At 36.4% G+C, this 14,992-nt stretch overlaps 1 protein-coding gene across 3 annotated transcripts in view; it reads right to left on the bottom strand.

Moving 5' to 3' along the window:
• Positions 1-14,992, bottom strand: part of LOC105035615 (transcription factor TGA2.2) — a 110,366-nt gene that overhangs the window by 12,593 nt on the left and 82,781 nt on the right. The window lies entirely within an intron of this gene.

Genomic DNA, 14,992 nt, shown 5'->3' with positions numbered 1-14,992 from the left:
GATCTGAAATTATTTCGAGATCATAAGCCATATTCATGCACTTAAACCTAATCAAAAAAATTATTTTTAAAATCTAAATTTTAGATTGTGCATGAGGGTATGGATTGAACAATTAGATCTAGTGATTGAACTACAATTAGGGTTTTTGATTAGATCAGATTAAATCCTCATCGATTTGAGTAGTCGAATCGAATCAATAGTTGATTAGGATTAGATTAAAGGGGCTCAAGATCGAGCTTACTTATAGCTGGTCACATCGATTCACATTTTGATGCAAACTGATTAACTTAAGATCGAATTGGCTCAGTGGATCGAGCCTGAGTAGCTAGACTGACCCATTCAATTTTAATTGACTGATTGGTGTCTAAGACAAGTCTCGACCGATGATTTTTAATTGGGAGCATGCTTACCTAGTCATTCCGATGGTATCTAAGGCAAGCATCGGCTATCCTCCTATCAATCTCACTTACCTAACTAATCTGGTCGATTAAATTTTGCATAAGGTTGCTTAGTCATTCATGTTCACCAATGTCGACTAGGATCGTCAGATATGAGATGTGCTAACCTGATCCTGACTAATCAGACATGAGATGTGCTAAACTAAATCAAGTTAATCACACATGAGATGTGCTGAACTAAACCAGATTAATCAGACATAAGATGTGCTGACCTAAACTAGATTAGTCAGACATAAGATGTGCTAATCTGAACTAGATTAGCCATTTACATTAGATGTATATGACTACGTAGAAGAGACTTAAATCAAATCTCCCCACAAATATTAAGTCCTAGATCTTCCACTGTTGTAGGAGTGCGGACGTCTAACTGGTGTTGATTGTTCTCAGCTAGTTAAAATGGTTCAGTTGCATCGAAAAAATGCAACCATCCTATTAACATGAGATGTTGTTAGGTACTGATGGGGTTAGGCTCAATAAACGAGCATATTGACGGATCTAATGATGGATTTACCTATGCGTTGAACGATGAGTCTAACTTAACTAAAGATTGGACCAATAAATGGGCACGTTGAGGCTCTATGACTTAAAGACCAATCGCTATATCATGCTTGAGAATCATTGGACAATTAGTTGTCCACTCATCGATATAGCGTAACCTAATAATCGAGCATGATGAGGTGCACGTATATCAATGGGACCGCAATATCCATTAGGAACCCTAGTCGCATAAGGATTTCTGCATCTCCACAGGAGAGTGTGAAAGATCTAAAAAATAATGAGATAGTATTTATTTTTTAAAGTCCCTAGAACAAATAGTGATTAAGTACAAATATCTAATTAGAATCCTCTTCTCTCTTTAGTTCATAACTCAGCTTCAAACCTCCTTAACCCGATTTGTAGGGTTCAACCGATTGACCAGGATAAACTACAAACGACTGGCTTAGGAACTTCAGAATAGTTTTGAACTCAAAAAAGATTAGGATATGTTCTAGACCAAGATTTTTTGTTACCAAATCGTCCAACAACTGAAACGTTCAGCACTTAATAAATGGACGGATGACGGCAATTAGGTTAAGTGCTATATCTTGGCCTCAAGGCCCAACATGAGGATATCAAGACTTTAGGACTATGATAACTCACCTGCAAGAGTTGTATGGTGAGCAGAGCTAGACTGCACTCGGACAGTCCGTCCATGATCATTGTTTGACAATGATTAAGAATCTGAAAGAGCTCGAGAAGCTCGAGATGACCATGTATAAGGAGTTGCAAATGCATTTGATGTAGCAGTCCCTCAGCAGTTCATTTTGGTCAGTTTATTGTAAACTACCATATGAACAATTTTGATAGCATATAAGGAAATTGCTGAACATATTGGTGACCACTTAAGGGATCTTAAAAAGTTCAATAAGCAATATTCTTACCGTAGCATGGCATCTGATTCCAAGAAAGAGTCTATTGGAATAAAAGGTCTATATGAGAATGAGCAAAAGAAGAATCTTCTCAAGAAGAAGGCGTCAAGCAAGGGAAAATATTTCCACTATAATGCCGACAGCCACACGGAGAGAAATTGTCCTTCTACCTAGATAGCCTAAAGAAAAAAGTGACACACCTTGTGAAAGTCTGTCAGATCTGTTTGTTTGCATGTTAATGTATTCAAGCAAATAGTGAGTGCCACAGGATCTGAGAGATCTAAGGATGAGATAAACCATAAGTATAGGTGGTACCTAAGATTAGGTCATTTTGGAGAGGACAAGATATACAAACTAAAAAATGGATAATTTTCTAGGCTCAATGAGTTTCGAGTCATATCCAATTTGTGCATCCTGCCTTCAAGAAAAAATAATCAAACTACACTTTGTGGGACATGAGGAGAGGACCACTAAAATACTTTTCCTAATACATTCAAATGTAAGCAGCCCATTTGATGAGCTGGATAGGGTGATTTTCTTTACTTCATCATCTTTATCGTTGATTTCTCATAATATAGGTACATGTGTAAGACAGATTTGAAGTCTAAAAGTTCAAAAATTTAGATATGAGGTAAAGAAAAAAAATTAAAAAACCCTTAAGATTCTTCGATGAGATTGAAAAGATATATGCCTTAGTGGAGTTTCTAACGTATCTCAAGAAAAATGGCATAGACTCACAATGGACTCTTCCAAGTACACCTTAACGGGGTATCGAAGAGGAGGAAAAGGACCCTATTGGATATAGTCCGGACCATTATGAGGTTTACTCACTAACCCGTATTTCTTTAAAGACATGTTTTAACCTATTGAATGGGATTCTCTCTAAATCCATTCCTACCACATCATATGAGATGTGGCATGGTAAAAAATCGAATCTTGATCAAGATTTGGGGTTGTCAGCCCAAGTTGAAAGACAACAAGCAGACAAGTCAGAGGCTAGGTCTGTAAAGGCTCATTTTATAAGGTATCCTAAAAAGTTGTTAGGGTTCTAAGTGTTGAGAATTGGATTTCAAAACCAATCATCAGTCTGTTGACGGTTGTGCTTATCATTATAATTGTATATGAATTGTTGAATGAATAAAAATATTATTTGATTTTCTCATTACTCTGTGTTCATCTTATTTGAACTACTATTTTGTGATGAAATCCTTAGGACTATTTGAATCGATATAGGAGGATATATCATTTAGTCTTTAAATCTTAGTTTACAACTAAATGATATACCATTATTAGGACGATAGCTATATCAAGTATAGATCATTGTGTGCCATGTGCGTTAGTTGTCTTCTTAATCAAAAAGTGTGGAGATACTGGCATGGCATGTAAGTGAGATATAGGAGTACATCTTACTGAACGTGACCTAACTGTTGAGCACTCTGCTGTCAAAAGTAGCTCGCGAAGAATATAGATATAAATATCCCTCCGACATAAGATCACCACGGTGACTTGCAAACAACTCATTATGATTTGGTACCGAACTATCTGAATTTCTAATTCAGTGATGAAATATTTCTGGACATAGTCAAGTACTTACGTAGTCAGTGTGTGAGTCAAGATAGAATTGATCCCTCTGAATAAGAGTTAATGTATCAGTGTGTTTCAATTCAGTAAAACCTCGACCGGGATAATCCATGTGATGGATTTTAAAAATTAAAATGCAATGTGGATGACCATTTCCAGATTGATAGTTAAATCCTAGATCATCTTGGGCATTTGGGTCAAAGAGATGAATTATACAGTAACTATATGCCAATAAGTTCTTGAATGTTGCTTTGCAATCTTTTGACCTATCCGGACATCGGGTATCATTACTAGATGATCACTTTGATTGGTATAGGAAGATTATTCCTGTTCTACCAGCTTAGATTCGAATCTATGGAGTCGCACTCAAAAAAAATTTTTGATTGATCATGTGGTAAATCGATGATTAAGAATCGTTCTAAGATATAATAGTTAATTCGATTGATGATTAACCCTGTACAAGAGGTGCAATAAATTAATTCACTAATTATTGATGAATTATAAGAAAATTGATTAGCGATTAGATTGCTAATTAGCTCAATTTGATTGAGCATTAAAGTTTGGATCAAATCTAATTAAATTGAATTCAATTTGATTTGACCCGATTAGGTTATAAGATGACCTAATCGCTAAAGGTGTTCGATTTCTGATTTGATCAGAATTTGAACTCGCTTAATTTCTGAATTCATGAAGATTTAATCGAGGCTATTTGCTACCCAATTAGATTAGGTTTAATGGTCTAATTGGATGAGAAATCAATTTCGAATTCGAACTTATCAAGTCCTTTGCACCTCCTTTCTTTGCACCCACTATTTCTTCATGCGAGAAAATTTTTGCATGAATTTTTTCTCACGCCCAGAATAGGATTTGCACCCACATCTGATCTCTTTTGGTTCTGGATGAGGTTGGTTTTAATTTTGAGTTCAAATAGTTTGAACTTGAATGAGAAGTCGGAGTCCATAACAAGTTGGACTCTTCCCTTAATCGCCGACCACTTTTCTCCACGTATGAAATGGTTTCTTGCATGATTTTTCTCCATGCCAATCTGAGGTTTCTCGCCTCTTTGATGCCCCAAGTGGATAAGGATCAATTGGTTGAGCTTTGAATTCAAATTGGTTTGAATTCAAACTAGATCATACCACTTAATCCTTATCCCATCTCTTTTCCATCCCATCTTTAAAAACCTTATTATTTTGTGCGACACAAGGGTTAAGTTTTACTGTGGAAAGAGTTTCTCAGATAGAGGGGGCATGAAACAGAGAAGGGGCAGGGTTCTGTGCATGAAAATAAGAGGAAGCGGCCTTCCTTTTTAGGCATGAAGTCTTGGGTGGTTCTAGGGTTTCGACTCTAGTCTTTTGTGTGAAGAAAAATACAAAAGAGTCTTGTTTCAATCTCCTTCACCACCATCTCCTCGTAAAGCTTCATCTTCTGATCTGAAAGTATTCGAATGATCCCAAAAAAAAGCTTGAATCAGCCATCCAGAGCCTTCAACGCGAGCTAGCACTTTCGAAAAAAATGATCCGATCAGCACTTCGAGTGGATGATTTGTAGAGCCGGACGATCTGTGCGGCTGCTCGACATCAAGAAGAGCCTCGTACCATGCCTATCAGTAGCGGATATCATCGACCTGCAATAAAATAATGAGTTCTGAACTCAATCGATGAGATCTAAAAGTTAGATCTGATTCAGGATATCGATGTGATCGATCTAGTTTTTATTTGCATCAGATTTTGTATATAAAATTTTTATGTCAGATTCTTAAAAATAGTTTAGAGCTGATTTAAAGCATGTGTAGGAGATTAAAGTGTTTAATCTTTTATCTTCCGCTGTAAAAATGTAAAAATACATGATTGGAACTGCCTATTTCTTCTTCAATTGGTATCAGAGCTTCTATCAAAGCTTCGTTGCTCTTGACATGAATATTTTGCATATAATCTCTTGACATGAATATTTTGCATATAATCTGATTTTAATTATTTAGATTAGATTTAAATAATTAATTTAAAATCTGAGTAGTACAATAATCTAATAGGATAGATCCTCATAGTCGTCCGATTATAGGTTATAGGAGAAAATAAGGCTTTACAGCCCTCTCCTCCTATTTGATGGAGTTCTTCTATGGTGTATAAAGGTGCTGAGCGGTCTTTTCCATGAAGATGAACAATGAAAAGAGTTGAAAATTTTTTATTTTAGATCTGATATATTGTATGTTAGATTTAAAATTAAAGTTTATATGTTTGTATGACAATTTGTGAAAATATTTTACAAAATTTGAAACTATTGCCAAACACCGAACCCCAACCCATGTTAGCTTAAAACTTAATTGTGAATTAAGTGATCTAGATTTGAAAATCAAAAATTTAAGGCAGAAATTTCATAATTTATGGATTTATGGGTTAGCTCGAGTCAAGTCCATTTAACTGGATTAGACCTAAGATTAGAAATCATTAATAATGGACTATGTTAGTAATTGATCAAATCTAATTAATAGTTAATTCTGATTAGACCAATTCTTCTCTTGACCAATTCTCAATAGTTGTAGTTGGTCAAATCCATGTCTTTGATTAGACTAAGATGGACTTTGATTGTAGCTCCACGATCGAACCCAAATCTATAAGTTGATCAAATTGAAACTAACCAATTGGTGACTAAGATAAGTTTGGCAGTCTTGATCGATGGTCATTAATTGAGAACTACTCGCATAGATTGAGTCTGACGAGTTAATGGCATATCTCTCTCACCGATCTCACTTATTTGGCCAATATGGTGAATCATGTTTTGATTAGATCACTTAATGATTAGAATTGACCCATGCTAATTAAAAAATTAGTACGACTGATTGAGGTGCCTCTAGTTCAACTTATCTAAAGTCTTCTTCATCACTTGGTGAAGTCAGAGTGAGAATTTATGACTGATGGGCTGGACCAGCTTTTGCTTAATCTCCTTTGATCTGACTTAATGAAGTCAGTGAGAGGATTAAGATTACTTGATCAAGTCTTTTTTCATCTTTTATTTCATCTAATTAAATCTTCTAAAATTATTAGGTCACTCAAAATGAAATAGTTATGATGATAACTAAATCATAGCCTCCTATTAAGTTGGATGATAATGGATCCAACAGTTTAGATGATCATTAGAGGCACCACACATCTGATGCTCATCTGACTGTCAGAATTATCATTCATAATATATTGATTTAGTTGTCTTTCTGATGATGATCAGGTTGGTCGAGCCACACTCGAATCTGATCACTCATTTGTCAGATGCACTAAATTCTGACATGTTAATGGTTGGACCTAACCAGCACTTTTAATAGAGGCACCACACGCTTGCTGAAGAGGTGTGTAGGGCAAAATTAAATGCTGGAAATTGTTTGGTGAAATAATTAGTTAAGAACCTATCCATGGATGCACAGAGGTTGGCCGAGCTACACTCAAGCCCATATGCAGCTTATGAGGATTTTGATACCCACTAGAAAATTAGTGTAATTCTTCGAATTGAAGATAGAGGCTATTAATTCGAATAAAATAGTGAAAGAACCTTTAGACTAAAATCAATATCTTTAGACTTAATCAATTTATATACTAATTAGGTTTTGATTTTTCTTTTGCAGTTATTCAAAGGAATATGCCCTACAAGCCAATCGAAATTTGTATTTTGATGGATTTTTCTTGTAATCTTTCAGACTTATGTATTGACTCTTTAAATAATAAAAGGCATTTTCATCATATATTGCATCTTACTTTAGTAATGATTATGATGAACTCCATAAATCAGGAAAATAAATTTAGGATTATGATGAGATCATACCTATGAGACCTAAAATCCTAAAAATCCTGATTTAGAATATTTCTAGTCATAGGAGCATTGAGTAGGAGATCAATGTTCCGAATGGATTAGCACTTTCTATGTATGCTCGATGAAGAGGGTGGCAGATCTCATATGCCACTTGTGTGAGACACTAATACAAGGAAGTGGGTGCTCATTAGAGAATGAGTTCACTGAATTGATCCGACTTAAGAAACATCTTATGGAATTTACTTACCTATCAAGAGATGTTTTCTTATAGTGGGAGTTGTGCATGTAATTCTTTGACCTGAGACTACCATAGAACCTTGTATACATGAATCCATATTTTTTGGTTCATACTCATTCATGACTTAGTCATGTACGGGGTGTTCTAGATATGGTAGAATGTGTATGGAGGTTGTGAGTAGGTCAACATGGAATCGATCACTCCTGGTAAGAGGAAATCGCATCCTACTTGTTCTGATCGATTGATGATTCAGGAAGCCTTTGATCAAAGCAAAATAAAAATTAGAAAGAGTTTCTAATATTTTATTAATTGAATCATCATATAAGATTGAGAGAAATATGAGTACGATATTGGATTTGACATCTTCCATATCCAGAGTCATATTCGGGGTGCAGGGAGATCGCAGGATCAAATTGCACGATAACTTTCCACTGAAGGGTATTTTTGGTATTTTCATCAAAAATTTCATATCTTCCAGATAGACATGATACGTTGCTAGACGTCAATCTTGTCTTATGGGTTTGATCGAATTAAAGAGTTTAATTCAATCACCAATTAGAAAGAGTTCTAATTGCTGAAATCGGGTTAGCTCGATTGGATCTAGATCGGTTAGATTAAATTCTAATCAAATCAAATCGACTTGAACTCGGACCTTTTGCTGGCTAGATGTGGAACCCAATGGGTCACACACAAAGGGTATTAATCAGGGATCTAATTGGATTAGATCATGTTTGCAAAATTGACATGCTAGCACATGTTGCAAAAAACTAGCTCCTTGTTTCGAATCGGGTTTAAAATTGATTTCAGATTGGGCTAATTAAAGCCAAATTAATTCAAATCAATTTTGGATTTGAGTTGGTTCAGCCCTTTGCTGCATGTACCAAAAATTTGGAGCCAGAAAACCAATTCTCCACGAGTCAAAAATTTTTTCTTGTGCGTGGGTGCAGTTTTTGTGTGCAGAAACAGTTTTCGCATCCCATAAGATGGGACGCCTCATCCTCGAGCTTATCCTATGTTCCATGATGAAATAAACTTTTGGATGATTCCTAACTTTATTTGAGCGTCAGGAATTTTTTTGAAGTTAAAATTCCTTCTGGTTTAATCGTGGAAATTCGTTGAAGTTGGAAATTCTGTCAGCCTGATCCATGCACCTGACCAAGAGTCCAACTTGTGAAGGACTCTAACCCATTTGTCACACCACTTTTTAATTTGAATTTTTTTCCACGACATTCTCATGTTAGCGCCTTAATTTTTGGCCATTGGATGGACAAAATTACATTGATGGGTAGTGGAAAAAAATTATGCCATGCGAAGCTGCGCGACTCATCGGAGAATCATCGAGAAAAATGTTCCGAAGAGTCCTTCTGCATGAAGCGTCTCTTGGATTTTTTCCCGATGATTGCCATGTGTCAAAAACTTCCAGATAGGCATGAGAATTCATCAGGAGACGTGAGATTTTCTGATGGATGCGAGATGGCGCGTGGAAGGGGCGCGAAAAATTCCCGAAGGCAATCCATCGCTAAGTATTTAAAGGGGGGTGCACCGAGGGATTGGATTCATTCAGATTTCCAATTCCTCCTTTCTTTCTAATATCCTCTCCCTATTGTCCAATTAGTCTCTTCCTTCTCTCGTTAGGACAAGTCCAAAAATAGAAAAGACAAGTCCGATTTTAGGATAAGAGTCTAGGAAGAGAATTAAGGAAGACAAGGAGAGAAGAAAGATAGGGATAGGAAGGCTAGGAGAAGAGGAAGAGCGTCTTGAGGTCCTGGTGTTCAAGAAAATCCTCAGAGTGAGAATTTTGGAGGAATCATCTCAAAGAGTTGGTGTCCTAATCATAGCCCTGTGTGGATCACCGTTGGAGGACGAACACTTGGGCGCCTGATGGAGGTTCTGCCGAAATTTGGATTAAGCGCTGCAGGTATTCTTCTATAACTTAAATTTAATCTTGAATTTATGTTATATATGATTGTTAATCATCAAGGAGATACTGGTTTAAGGGTTTAATATTTAGGATTTCTTTATTAAAATTTTGAAATCCATTATGTTTCCACTGTGCATGCCCACTCTGAAACCCTACAGTGGTATCAGAGCCAGCCTTGTTTGGTTCAATCATATATACATAATATTTATGTGATCCATAGTATGATTTATACTATAAAATGATTTATGCTTTCATATGATGATATGAAATAATACATATATCATTCACCACTTCATCATCTTGACATAAGGTTGTCCTAGCATAACGGAATTATACTGCAAGGTTGTCCTAGGATGATGAATGTCCATATGTTACACTTGCACATGTAGAAAATTTTAATGTTGATACATAAATGGGTATTATGTAGTTAGAATGTGCATGAGACCAAATAAAAGCACTCATTAGAAAATTATATTAAGTGGTAGTGATATGCAACTATGGGTTAACCAATTCTTGATCAATTGATCAATTGGTGTCTAGGAAAGTGCTATAGGTGATTTTTTAATTGGTTCCGTTGTCTGACCTGGCTAATTTATTGATGTCTAAGGAAAGCAACGGGGGGACCCCCACCTTACTTACCTGGCCAATTTGATTAAGCGATCTTGATATTGAAAAACCCTAATGTTGAAAACACTATTAAGGGTCTTCCTTCATGTTAGGTTAATGTTACATCATGAACTATGGCTAGTTTGTTGTGTTAACATGAGGCTTGTCATAAGGATTGATATAACATAATCCTGGTGCATAGAAGATGCTTACGGCAATTTTGAATATACTGCTTTGTTGTGTTAACACAAGGACAGTTATATTAGAATTTGACTGTATTGAAACGAAGGATCTAACTTAACTAAAATATTATAGCTTGTTGTGTTAACACAAGGCTAATAATATTTTAGAGGCCAAAATATAATATTGAAAATTGCATGAGATGCAATTGGAAAGAGTTTCCTACCTATGAACTCATAAGGGTTTGTTGTGTTAACACAAGATCATTATGAGAAATTAAGGTCTCAATCCCACTAAGATAAATATAACATGTCTCGTTCATCATAGTAGAGGGTTATGATGTTCGATAAAATAGTGGGAGGTACAATTAAATCTAAAGACCTTATTTAATTGTATGAGTTAATATGAGTTGTTTGCTTATGTAATATTCTTTAATTATTGTAGATTTGGCATCTTCATTATCATTGCAAGAAATTTTAGATTCCAACAAGTTGATCGATCCCAATTATGTGGACTGGTTGAGGAATTTAAAAATCGTACTCACTCAGGAGAAACTCTCCTATATTCTTGACATCCCTGAACCACAAGAAGTTGGGGATGATGCCACAGAAGAGGTATCCACATACAGGATGTGGAAGAATGACAGTTTGACTGTCAAGTGCATCATATTGACCTCTATGAGCAATGAGTTGCAGAGGCAGCATGAGAGCATGGATACTCAATCCATACTCCTCAATCTTAAAGAGTTGTATGGAGAACAGAGTAGAACTGCTAGATATGAGATATGTAAGCAGTTATTCCATGCTAGAATGACTGAGGGATCATCCGTACAAGACCATGTCCTGAAGGTCATTGATCTGATCACTAGATTGGGTCAACTTGGTTTTGTGATGGATGGAGAATTAAGTCAGGATTTGATCCTGCAATCTCTTCCCGAGTCATTCGCTCAGTTTGTTGTGAACTATCATATGAACAAACTGAATACCTCCTTACCTGAGTTGTTAAATATGCTTAAGACAGCTGAGAGCCATATTAAGAAAGAAAAGGCTCCACTTCTTGTGGGTAAAACTTCTAAGAAGAAGTCAGGTTTTAAGGATTCAAAGAAAGCACTGAATCCTAAGGGTGGCAAGATGAAGAAGAAGGGGAAGAAAGTCTCCGGACAGGGTACCTGCTTTCACTGCGGCAAGGCAGGACACTGGAAAAGAAATTGCAAATTATATCTTGCAACTATAAAGGCAGGTGCAAGCGATGCACCAAAAGGTATGTATGAGATACATACAATTTTGTCATTAAGTTCCTCCAATTCAGACTCTTGGGTATTGGATACTGCCTGTGGTTCTCATATCTGCAAGTCGTTGCAGGGGCTGCAGAACATTAGAGTGCTGAAGAAGGGTGACTTCGAGCTCTACGACGCTACAGGAGAGTCAATCCAAGCAGGGCTGTAGGGACATATATGTTAAAGTTACCTTCTGGAAAGATCTTAGAGCTAGAAAACTGTTATTATATGCCTAAGATCATTAGAAATATTATTTCTGTATCATTACTATTGCAACGAGATTATGAAATAAATGGAAAGAGCAATAGTTGCTCAATTTCTTTTTCTAATGAAATTATCTGTCATGGCGTTATTAATAATAGTCTTCTAATTCTATCTAATGACAATGTTTTCCATATTAATGAAAGTAAAAAGCGAAAGAGAGAAGAGTTGAATAATACTTTACTTTGGCATTGTCGACTTGATCATATAAGTGAGACAAGGATTAACAAGTTATACAAAGAAGAGTTCTTTGATCCTTATGATTATGAATCATTAGGTACTTGTGAATCTTGTCTTATAGGAAAAATGACTAAGACTCCATTTAGTGGACATGGAGAAAGGACAAGTGAGTTATTAGGACTTGTACATACTGATGTATGTGGTCCTGTGACAACAGAAGCCAGAGGAGGATACTCTTATTTTATAACGTTCACTGATGATTTATCTAGGTTTGGATATGTGTATCTTATGAAACACAAGTCCAAAGCCTTTGATAAATTTAAAGAGTATCAAAGTATGATCGAGAAATAAACTAGAAAAAATATTAAAATCCTTCGATCTGATCGAGGAGGAGAATACTTATCCAATGAATTTTTAGATCTTAAAGAAAATGGAATTCTCTCAGAATGGACCCCTTCCTATACACCACAGCTAAATGGTGTAGCAGAAAGGAGGAATCGCACTTTATTAGATATGGTGCGGTCCATGATGTGCCTTACAGATTTGCCAATTTCTTTCTGGGGATATGCCCTAGAAACTGCTGTCTATATCTTGAATAGAGTACCTTCAAAATCTGTACCAAGCACTCCATATGAGATATGGAGAGGAAAAAAGTCTAATCTTAAGTATCTTAAGATATGGGGCTGTCCAGCTTATGTTAAAAAAAATTTTGGACATAAGCTAAGTGCTAGGGCAGATAAATGCTTGTTTGTAGGTTATCCTAAAGAGAGTATAGGATACCTCTTTTACCATCCTACTGAACATAAGGTGTTTGTCAGTAAATATGCCACTTTTTTGGAAAAAGAGTTTATCCTAGAAAGAGGCAGTGGGAAAAAAATTGAACTTGGAGAAGTTCAAGACCTACAAATGCAAGCACAAGATGATCCTCAACCAAAAATATCCATTAATGAAGTACAAACACAGTACACCTCTTCGAAGGTCGGATAGGGTGCGGAATGCACCTATGAGGTATGGATTCGTTATTGAGAATAATGAAGCCCACATCATTGAGAATGATGAACCTTTGACCTATACGGAAGCCATCATGAGAAGGGACTCAGACAAATGGCTAGAGGCTATGAAATCCGAAATGGACTCCATGTATTCCAACCAAGTGTGGACTTTGGTTGATGCACCAGAGGGTGTGACCCCTATTGGATGCAAATGGATCTATAAGAAAAAGATTGAAGTGGATGGCCAAGTTGAAACCTATAAAGCTAGATTAGTAGCCAAAGGTTTCAGGCAAAAACAGGGTATTGATTATGATGAAACATTTTCACCTGTTGCCATGCTCAAATCTATACGAATTATGCTTGCAATAGCAGCATACCATGATTATGAGATTTGGCAAATGGATGTGAAGACCGCCTTCCTTAATGGTTATCTTGAGGAAGAGGTTTACATGTCTCAGCCAGAAGGGTTTGTCTCAAAAGGGAGAGAAAATCAGGTATGCAAGCTTAAGAAATCTATTTATGGATTAAAACAGGCCTCGAGGAGTTGGAACATCCGATTTGATGTTACAGTCAAAGAGTTTGGCTTTATCAAAAATGTGGATGAACCTTGTGTATACAAGAAGACTAGTGGGAGTGCCATTATCTTCTTAGTTTTATATGTGGATGACATACTTCTTATTGGGAATGATATCCCAATGTTACAATCGATCAAGACATGGCTATCAAATTTTCCATGAAGGATTTGGGTGAAGCATCCTATATACTAGGTATAAAGATCTATAGGGATAGATCTAAGAAGATGTTAGGCGTGTCCCAATCCAGGTACACAGACTTAGTGCTAAAGAGGTTTAGCGTGGATGGAAGTAAAAGAGGTTATTTACCCATGAGTCAAGGCATACATCTCTCTAAAAGGATGTCTCCTAAAACACCGGAAGAGAGAAATAGAATGAGTTCTATTCCCTATGCTTCGGCAGTAGGGTCAATCATGTATGCTATGCTATGTACTAGGCCTGATGTTGCCTATGCCTTAGGCATAGTTAGTAGATTTCAGACTGATCCAGGAGAAGATCATTGGAAAGTAGTGAAAAATATTCTTAAGTACCTAAGAAGGACTAAAGATATTTTTTTAGTATATGGAGGATCTGATTTAAAACTAGAAAGTTATTCTGACTCTAGTTTTCAATCAGACCCTGATGATAGTAAGTCCACTTCAGGGTATGTCTTTACTCTTAATGGTGGAGCTGTTAGTTGGAAAAATTCCAAGCAGCAGACTGTAGCTGACTCAACCACTGAGGCAGAATATATAGCTGCAAGTGAAGCCGCCAAGGAAGCTGTCTGGATGAAGAAGTTCATCACTGAGTTGGGTGTCGTTCCTGAGATTAAGAATCCAGTACCACTTTACTGTGATAATACTGGAGCAGTTGCTCAAGCAAAGGAACCAAGATCTCATCATAAATCCAAGCACATTCTAAGACGCTTCCATCTCGTTCGTGAAATAATCGAAAGACAAGATGTTGTAATTGAACGAGTAGAAACAAAGAATAACATAGCAGACCCATTCACTAAGGCTCTACCACAGCAACAGTTCGATCGCCATCTCGATTGTATGGGGATAAAATATAAGGACGATTGGCTTTAGTGCAAGTGGGAGATTGAAAGGAATATGCCCTACAAGCCAATCGAAATTTATATTTTGATGGATTTTCCTTGTAATCTTTCAGACTTATGTATTGACTCTTTAAATAATAAAAGGCATTTTCATCATATGTTGCATCTTACTTTAGTAATGATTATGATGAACTCCATAAATCAGGAAAATGGGTTTAGGATTATGATGAGATCATACCTATGAGACCTAAAATCCTAAAAATCCTGATTTAGAATATTCCTAGTCATAGGAGCATTGAGTAGGAGATCAATGTTCTGAATAGATTAGCACTTTCTATGTATGCTCGATGAAGAGGGTGGCAGATCTCATATGCCACTTGTGTGAGACACTAATACAAGGAAGTGGGTGCTCATTAGAGAATGAGTTCACTGAATTGATCCGACTTAAGAAACATCTTATGGAATTTACTTACCTGTCAAGAGA

This window comes from Elaeis guineensis, chromosome 3, assembly GCF_000442705.2.
Source record: "Elaeis guineensis isolate ETL-2024a chromosome 3, EG11, whole genome shotgun sequence".
In the NCBI taxonomy this organism is placed as follows: domain Eukaryota; kingdom Viridiplantae; phylum Streptophyta; class Magnoliopsida; order Arecales; family Arecaceae; genus Elaeis; species Elaeis guineensis.
The sequence above is the reverse complement of the archived record's forward strand: the minus strand, read 5'-3'. Positions and strand labels throughout refer to the sequence as shown.